At 37.4% G+C, this 8,012-nt stretch overlaps 1 long non-coding RNA gene across 1 annotated transcript; it reads left to right on the top strand.

Annotated features, from left to right (window-relative positions):
• The first annotated feature begins 874 nt into the window (after positions 1-874).
• Positions 875-7,641, top strand: LOC113318539. Its single transcript, XR_003344625.1, has 3 exons — positions 875-2,249; positions 2,896-2,977; positions 5,152-7,641. It is a non-coding gene; the product is annotated as an uncharacterized LOC113318539 (long non-coding RNA).
• The last annotated feature ends 371 nt before the right edge of the window (positions 7,642-8,012 follow it).

The following is an 8,012-nucleotide window of genomic DNA, read 5'->3' as shown; positions in this document are numbered from 1 at the left end:
GAGGAACAGTGAGGTTGGTAATTCTGATGTGTTCAGGTGATACTTGTTACGTAGGTAGGCATTGCCAGTCGTCGCGAACCTAGACAGGGCAACTGCATTCTTGTATCACTGGGCATGGAAGAGAGACTTGCTTATATTAGTAAACTGATAGATCCCAAACTTTACTTAGAAACTGATAAAATACTTTCTCTCGTAGTTAGAGCCATTAATCTTTTGAAGTAGAAATTTAGTGAAAAGAATCTAAACCTAGTTACCTGTTAGAAATTAATTCAGGATAGTGAGCTTAGAGACAATCATCTTATGGAATATAAATTAGTCTTTTGAACCTAGAGCCACAAATTTTAGTTGTAGAAAGCCATTTAGGTTTGTGCTTTATTTTATGTTGTTTTCACTTAGACAAGAGATGGGATTATTCTATAAGGTGGGGAGTTTTGAAGACTAAAAGGATGGTTTGATTTTCGAGGACGAAAATGTATAAGGTGGGGGAGAGTGTAAAGACCCTCAAGCTCGTCAATGCTATTTGAATGGTCTACCGATGATCAAGAGACGAATTAGCCGCTAATAACTCGATTAGTTTAAGAAGAACGTTAATTAATAGGAATTAATCTAACAACGAACTAGATACGAAACTAGTACCGTTAGATAGAACTCGAAAACTTTCACGGAATGGACTACTCGAACGTGTCATTCGAATACCGGGCGGAGAAGAATTTATCAGATTAGTAAGGAGGGCAAATAAGTCTTTTACACTCGAATCGACGTGGCTGCTCTTATCATTTGGTCGGGTGCCTTTAACAATTTTGTTGGCCTTATCCCATCGAACCGAGAGGATAAACTTATTCTCTTTCTTATTCTTCTTCTTCATTCATCTTCTTTCTTCTTTTTCTTCTTCTATTTTCTTTCTTCTCATGTTCTTCGTCTGTGAGAGTTTTGTGAGGCGTGAGCTATTACTGTCTGATAAAGATTATATAATGATACCGTTAGATGGTGAGAAGATAGTTTGGTTATTGGAAGTGAAGCAAAACAATTAGGGTTCGAATATGAGACGATGTAAGTCAGGGTTATAGATTTGATTTAGGTTCTGAAGATTTAAGAATGAAATTTAGAGTTATGATTGATTTAAGAACAAAGGGTTATCTTTTAATTGAAGTTTAGAAGTGATTTTGATGAAGAACTGAAAAGTTAGGGTTCATGGAAGAAATAGAGGAATTTGATAAATTGGAAGATTGGTTCGATTTAGATGATTCTGATTGTTATTTGAGTTAGGTGTTGAATTAATCGAAGGGTTAGGTTGAAGCTACAGATCGTGTCAAGATTTCAGGTGATGAATTATGTCTCTGTGATTAAGGTTTGAGTTGGAAATTCAGATGAAGAACTAGAAGATGAAATTGAAAGTTTAAGGGGAAGATTTGAGATGGGTATGATTGATATGGAAGTTAGGGTTACATATTGAATTCGAATTGGAAAAACAGAGGATTGGGAATTTGTAAGGGTTTTCATAGAACCATTGAAGGTGTTGAAGATTATTGAACTATTGCGAGTTCTGATGAGTTGTTGAACTAAATACGGGTGAAGAAGACATTGAATACAGTTGTCTGAGTATTACTGAATCGAGGTAAGTGTTCGTATCAGCAAATTTAGTTAGTTATTCATGTTAGTTTTGAGTTCTTAGTGTTGTGGGTGATATAATAATTAAAAAAAGGGTTTACTATGGATGTGGAATTATAAATCATTGTAATGATGATGTTGGTTGTGGAAATGGGTTGTTGGAATTACTAGTGAATCCTAGATGGATTAAGTTTAAATGAATGTTAGGCAGGGAAGAGTATCTGCAGAGGTATAACTAATGGTGATAGTATTAATTGAAGTTGCAATTGTAGAATTGAAGTGGAAGTAGTATTGTTGTGTGGAATGGGAACAATTGTGGAGCTGTAGGATTTAAGTCTACTAGAGATGTTATATAGAGCTGGTGGTGGTAAAGAAGATGTGTTGTTCTTCTGAATTAGGATTGAGCGGGGTTAAAGGTTGTTGTTCTATGATTGAGTTCTTTTAGGGGGTAGATGATGCATTTTTTAGTTAAGTTCAGAGTTTGGAGAGATTAATGGAACTGAGTTAGTGAATTTGTGTAACAGATGGTTGTGTTGAGCCGCAACTGTAGTTAGTATATGAAGTGTAGATAGGAAGATGAATTTGAAATAGTTTGCGTTGAATTGATTATCTCCAGTGGAAGCTTGCAACTGCATTTGCAGGTAAAGCTAAGTTTCTAGTTAAAGTTAAATCTTGAAGTTTAATTGAATTTTATGTTTTTATTGTAATGAGGAGTGTAGCTTTAATTTGATTGAGTTGAAATGATAAATAAGAAGTTTATGTTGTAGGAATTGAAGCGGTAATATCTTAGGCTTGTTAGTCATCCCAGTCAGATTATCTGACTGTTTTTGTACCTAACTGACTTGGGGTATCTGACTGAGTTGATCCGATTTGACTCAGTGGACCAGTCTCGACTCAGTTGCCCGATTTAGTCTTTGACCAGGACCTGTCCTTGGATATTGACCATTAATTGACCCTTTTGACTGTTAGTTGACCCTAGTAGACCAGGCTTTGTGTAATGGGCTTGTTTAGTGGACTTCGGCTTAGGTTTAGTTTTCATATTTTGATGCATTGGACCCTTATGGTCTGAATTAGCCTTTGGCTTCTTCTACAAGTTGTGAACATTCGTAAGACTTAGCTAATGGACTATCAAATCAACCTAATTAAATTAGTAAACCTTAGTTATGTTAAAGATAGAGAATCAAAAGGTGTAAAGTTATAAATGGGATTAGAACCATTAGTTAGACTTATATGATTCTTGTGTGAGCCATTTTGGCTAGATTCTTAGAGTTCTTGTGTGATTAACAGTTAGTTATTAATAACGATCGATTCAAAGGATGAACCAGTGGATTGTGGATCTCGAGGTAGGCGTGGCTTGTCATCAAAAGAGGTGGGAATTTATATTTAACTCTTTTGTAGTTATTATTGTTTTCTTTTACAAAAGTTTATTTTTAACAAATTCATGCATTATCTGATTGTGTATTCCCTGCATTGTGTTATTTAAATTCCAAAAGTATATAGAATACGCTCCTTCATTTTGGTGTGTAAGGAATTGTTCGACACCAACATTGATGTGTAAGGAATTGATCGACATCAATGTATAATATTGGATGTGTAAGGAAGTAATCGACATCTAATATATTTCATTGTCAATGTATACAATTGGATGTGTAAGGAATTGATCGACATCCAATAATTCATTGTTTTGTCCAAGGAGTTAGTTCCATATACCATGGTTGTTTATTTCTGTGTATTGGAAGTGTATTAGAGTTTTGGGAAAACATGTATTGTTTTCCAAATCATTCCAGTGATTACTTGAAAGTTAAATGTTATTTTCCTACGGGGGACCCCTTTTAGGGATTGTTAGAGCATTGCTCGGTCGAACTCGCATGCGTTACTACCTCAAGCATGTTTGTCAATGTTAGTGATCAATACTATAAGTATTGATTTCTAGCCTACATAGCTAAAGGTCTCGGACTATGATAGAAAGTGTAGTTGAGCTCAAGAACTCCATGGCAATCATCATACAAGACGAATGACTACTCAAGGAACTGGTGGATCTTGATCGACTAAAAGGTATGTGGAGATTTGAACTTATCTGTTACTCAAAAGTCTATCTATTCTATCTCCTACTCTTGAGACAAAAGTCGTTTTGATATATAGACTTTCATTATGCACATTTTCTATTTCGAGCCGAGTTTATCTCGCCTATCTATTTCTCGAAATATGTGTTGGTAAGCTTTCGCTTTAGCCGAATTCATCTTTACCTAGTGACCAAAGTCATGTTATGTTTCAATCACTTTGAAAATTGGTCTGACGAAAAATAGTCTGTGAATAACGGCTATATCCGTTCTCTGAGAATGTTTCAATGATTGAAATGAGAGTTTATATTACATAACCATTGGTAGGATATAAGCATTGTTGTGGAAACACATATATGTATAGGTCCTTAATCCTTGAACCAAAGTTTGCGAACTTTACTGATCAAGAGAAATGGAAGTGGCGTGAGCCAAGTCCGCGAAATAAGTCAGCGAACTCAGTCCGCGAACTTGCGGAGTTCTCAACCCGAGAATTTCTGCTGGAGTTTGTGAACTCCTTCCATGAGCTTAAGTCCGCGAACCCAGTCCACGAACTTGAGAAGGTTATATCTAAAACCGGTTGTTCTTGAACTCATGTTTATTTAAACTAAGGAACGCTTTTGCAAACCGTGGCTATAAAGTTCATGAACCGATTCGAGTGAATCAAACCGTTTTTGCTTCGTTGTGTCTTTTGTAGTTACATAAGATCTAAGCAATTGAACAATTCTCTAACTAGTTCATTTGAGTCATTTGAACTAGTTATAATGAAGAAGAATATGGTTGATAATCATATGGATAACCATTTGGTTAACTATTGTTGAACCAACAAATGTTAATGTTTGGGAACGGTTCGTAAACCCAAAATTGGACATTTCATTTGTGTGTAAAAAGCTAAGTTTTCGATCCAACGGTTGAGAAATATTAGCTTGAATCTAATCAGGTTTTCATCTAACGGTGAATATTGAATGCTTTGTTACCAAGCTAACATTGATTGCAAACCTTGATTTGAAAACTATATAAGGGAGAACTCTAGCAACTGGGAAACCTAATCCCCACACCTTACATGTGATACTAGTTGCATAGCTATAGTCGATTCTCCTTTAACCTTTGGTTTCTTCTTCTAAAACCAGGTTAACGACTTAAAGCCTTCATTGGGATTGTGAAGCCAGGTCGATACTACTTTTTCTTGTAGTTGTGTGATCTGATCTTGTTGTTTCTATCGTACGAGTACAATTGAAATAATTGGCTTGAGATTTTATATCTCCGATAGGCAAGATAGAAAATTAATCACAAACACTTCGTCTCATCGTTTGTGATTCCACAATATCTTTTTTCGCTGTGTCGATTAAGATTATTGTGAGGTGATCAATAATACTAGGCTGTTGATAGGTGTTGTAAAACACCTAATTTTATATCTAGTATTTATGCTTTCTTTGTTATTATCATTGTGAATTGCATCTCTTATGTTTGTTTTTGAGTGTCATAGGTACTTTGGAGTCATTTTGAGCAAAAGAAGGAGAAAACGTCCATTTGGAGCGAAAGCGCAAAAAGGCGGATTCACAGGCGTGTGATAGTTGGAGCCAGCCAAAGTTATGCATCAACGGAGATGAAGAATGAGATGTCAGTTCCCTGGAACTGACAGTTCAATAGAACCAATTAAAGACTGGGTGGCCTTATCCTAACCTGCAGGGTGCCAATATCAATTCCAATTCCTTCACTAGTAACACTACCCCTTATCTATGTCAGTTGGGTGGCTACATCCATTTCATTTCCTACAGAGCCCTAAATTTCAGAGAGAATCAATTTTCTCTCATTCATTTCGGCAGCTGCTGTTTGTCTGAGGGTTAGAAATATTCAGAGATGAGAAATTGTGAAGAACAGATCGAGAAACTGAGAGACTCGGTGAGATGAGATGATGAAGAAGATTATAGCTGTTGTTGTTGACGTATTGTCAGTAAAACTAGGGTTTAAAATCAAAAGGGGATCTGAGATGTTCTTGGATTGCAGAGAGGAAATTAATGATCTTGTTTAGATATGGGTTTGGAGGAATTCAAGGTGCAGATGTTGTTGTCGTTGAGTAAGGGTTGAATCGCTTAATTTCTTCTGCTAATGTTCGAGAAATTCAGGGGAGATTGAAATGGTTACTGTTCAGAGAGGAATTGAGGTGCTGCCTGAGATAGAGAAGGATTGGATCTGCTACTGTTGATAGAGGCGGAGATTTGAGAAATTGAGATGGGTTTTGCTGCTAATGGAAGATAAAAAGTTGGGTTTGTGCATATATTCAAATCAGAGAAGAATCATTGGAGTTAGGGTTCTGCGAAACTTAGACTGAGAATCATCAAGGGAAGAGATGAAGCCACTACTGTCGACTTAAGAAACTGGAGGTGGAGATTCAAATGAAGAAGGTTATGTTGGAGATGGAAGGAACTGAGCAGCAGCACATGGCAGGTGGTCTTGCAACTGACACCGATGATGGATGAATGTGTGAAGAAGAAAGAGTTGGAGTTGTTACTGGTGTTACTGATGCTGAGACAGTGGAGTTGCAGCTGAAGCTACGGAGATAGTGATGGAATTGGAATTGGTTAGGTGCTGTGAGATACAAGGCAAAAGGAGTACAGGTTAGGTGGCTTGTACGAGTTGCAGATAAAGTAGGTACAGCTGAACTCATTGATAAAATGTTGGTAGTCCTGGCGTTGTTTTGAGAAGAGATTGATCTTGTATCCGTGGAAGCAATTAAGTCCTTGAGGAGGAGGTTGCAGTTGAGTGTTGATAAGCTGCAGTTGAATCGAGATGAAGCTGATTTAAAAGGTTGAGCAAGACATGGAGAGAAGTATCAGATGAACTTGAGTTGTTGCCATGATTAGATGTATGTCTAGGATACAGGGCATGAAGAGCAGGTGTTGAAGTGATGCAGTGAGACCTGTTGAGCTGAAATGAAAATGGTCCTGAGATGAAATCAGTGAGGTTGCGGTGAAGCCCCAAAGTTGGTGTTGCTACCAGCTGAAACTGAGGCTGAGCTGAAGTCCTGTAGCAGAAGGATGCAATGGAACTGAAGTGCTGGTGGTGATTCTATAGAATAATGGTTGTGTTGTGTGTTGTTGGTACTGTTGGAGGGGGTTCCAGGTGCAATGAGGTGCTGAAGAGTGAACAGCTGATGGAAGCTTAAATGGAATAATGAGAGCTACAGTTGATGGAATTTGTGGTTGCTGTAATATGAAGAATGTGATTGGTGTTGTGTGTGTGGGTCTGCTGCGGAATTGGCAAGAGGGAAGTTGTTGCAGGTGAGATGAAAGTAAGCAAAGCCTGGTGATGAATCTCAGTGAAGAAATGGGTTGCGCAGGCATGAGTGCAATGGTGATATATGAACTGAAGGTGCAGTTCTGGCTGGCTGAGATGCAGTGAAGCATTATCATTACGCATCACAGGTTTGGCCTGTGCAAGATGGCTCGGGATGTGCAACAGCTCTGGCCTAAAGATCTGACTCGGTCTTGACCCAGTTAACTCAGATCCTGACTCAGACGCTGTTAGTGAGCCGTTAACTGTAACAGCTGACCGTTATGTTCGACCGGTGACCGGGTGGACTTTGCCGGTCACCTGAGATACTTTACCGGTGACATTACGGCCAAATTCCGGGCATTTTATCAGTTTTCCGGCGACCACTTTTGGGTTATATTTTCTACATGGGTGTTTTCACATATGGGCTTGGTGGACATCTTTGTATTGGACTTTGGACTTTGAAGACTTGACCTAGTTTTGGAAAGCAAAGGAACTACAAAAGGAAAGATTTTTACAACTTTGTGTATCACGTATTTTCTACTTGGAGCTTTGGAGAGCAGCGACTAGGGTTTGCTTTCATTTTTGTTTTTCATCTTCTTCATTTTATTATTGAATATGATGAACTCAAAAGCTATGAGTAGCTAAACAACTATTATTGGTTATGGGATAAAGTTGATTTTACAACATGATATTGCTTCAATGAATTAGTTTTGTCTCAATAATTTATTGTTTATGATTCATGGTTTATATTGTCATATGATTTGATTGTTTGTTTGGTTGAGTCCAGAATCAATCCGATTTGCATTCATTTCTAAAGCTATATTAGGATTTTCAATACGAAAAACTTGTTTATCCCTGATTCTAAGTAGCATAATTGTGGTAGTGCTTGTAGTGATATATCCTACTAGTCACAAATGAATCATAACCTTGGTTAAATTGAATTAGTGCTTTTGCACGTTTGATTGCCTTGATTAGTCTTATTCCATATAACTCAGTGCTTTTAGGGAGTTAAACTTAATTGTGCTTTTACACTTTAGGTTGCTTTCTAGGAAGAATTCACATATGCATCTT

This window comes from Papaver somniferum, chromosome 10, assembly GCF_003573695.1.
Source record: "Papaver somniferum cultivar HN1 chromosome 10, ASM357369v1, whole genome shotgun sequence".
NCBI classification, from domain to species: domain Eukaryota; kingdom Viridiplantae; phylum Streptophyta; class Magnoliopsida; order Ranunculales; family Papaveraceae; genus Papaver; species Papaver somniferum.
The sequence above is the reverse complement of the archived record's forward strand: the minus strand, read 5'-3'. Positions and strand labels throughout refer to the sequence as shown.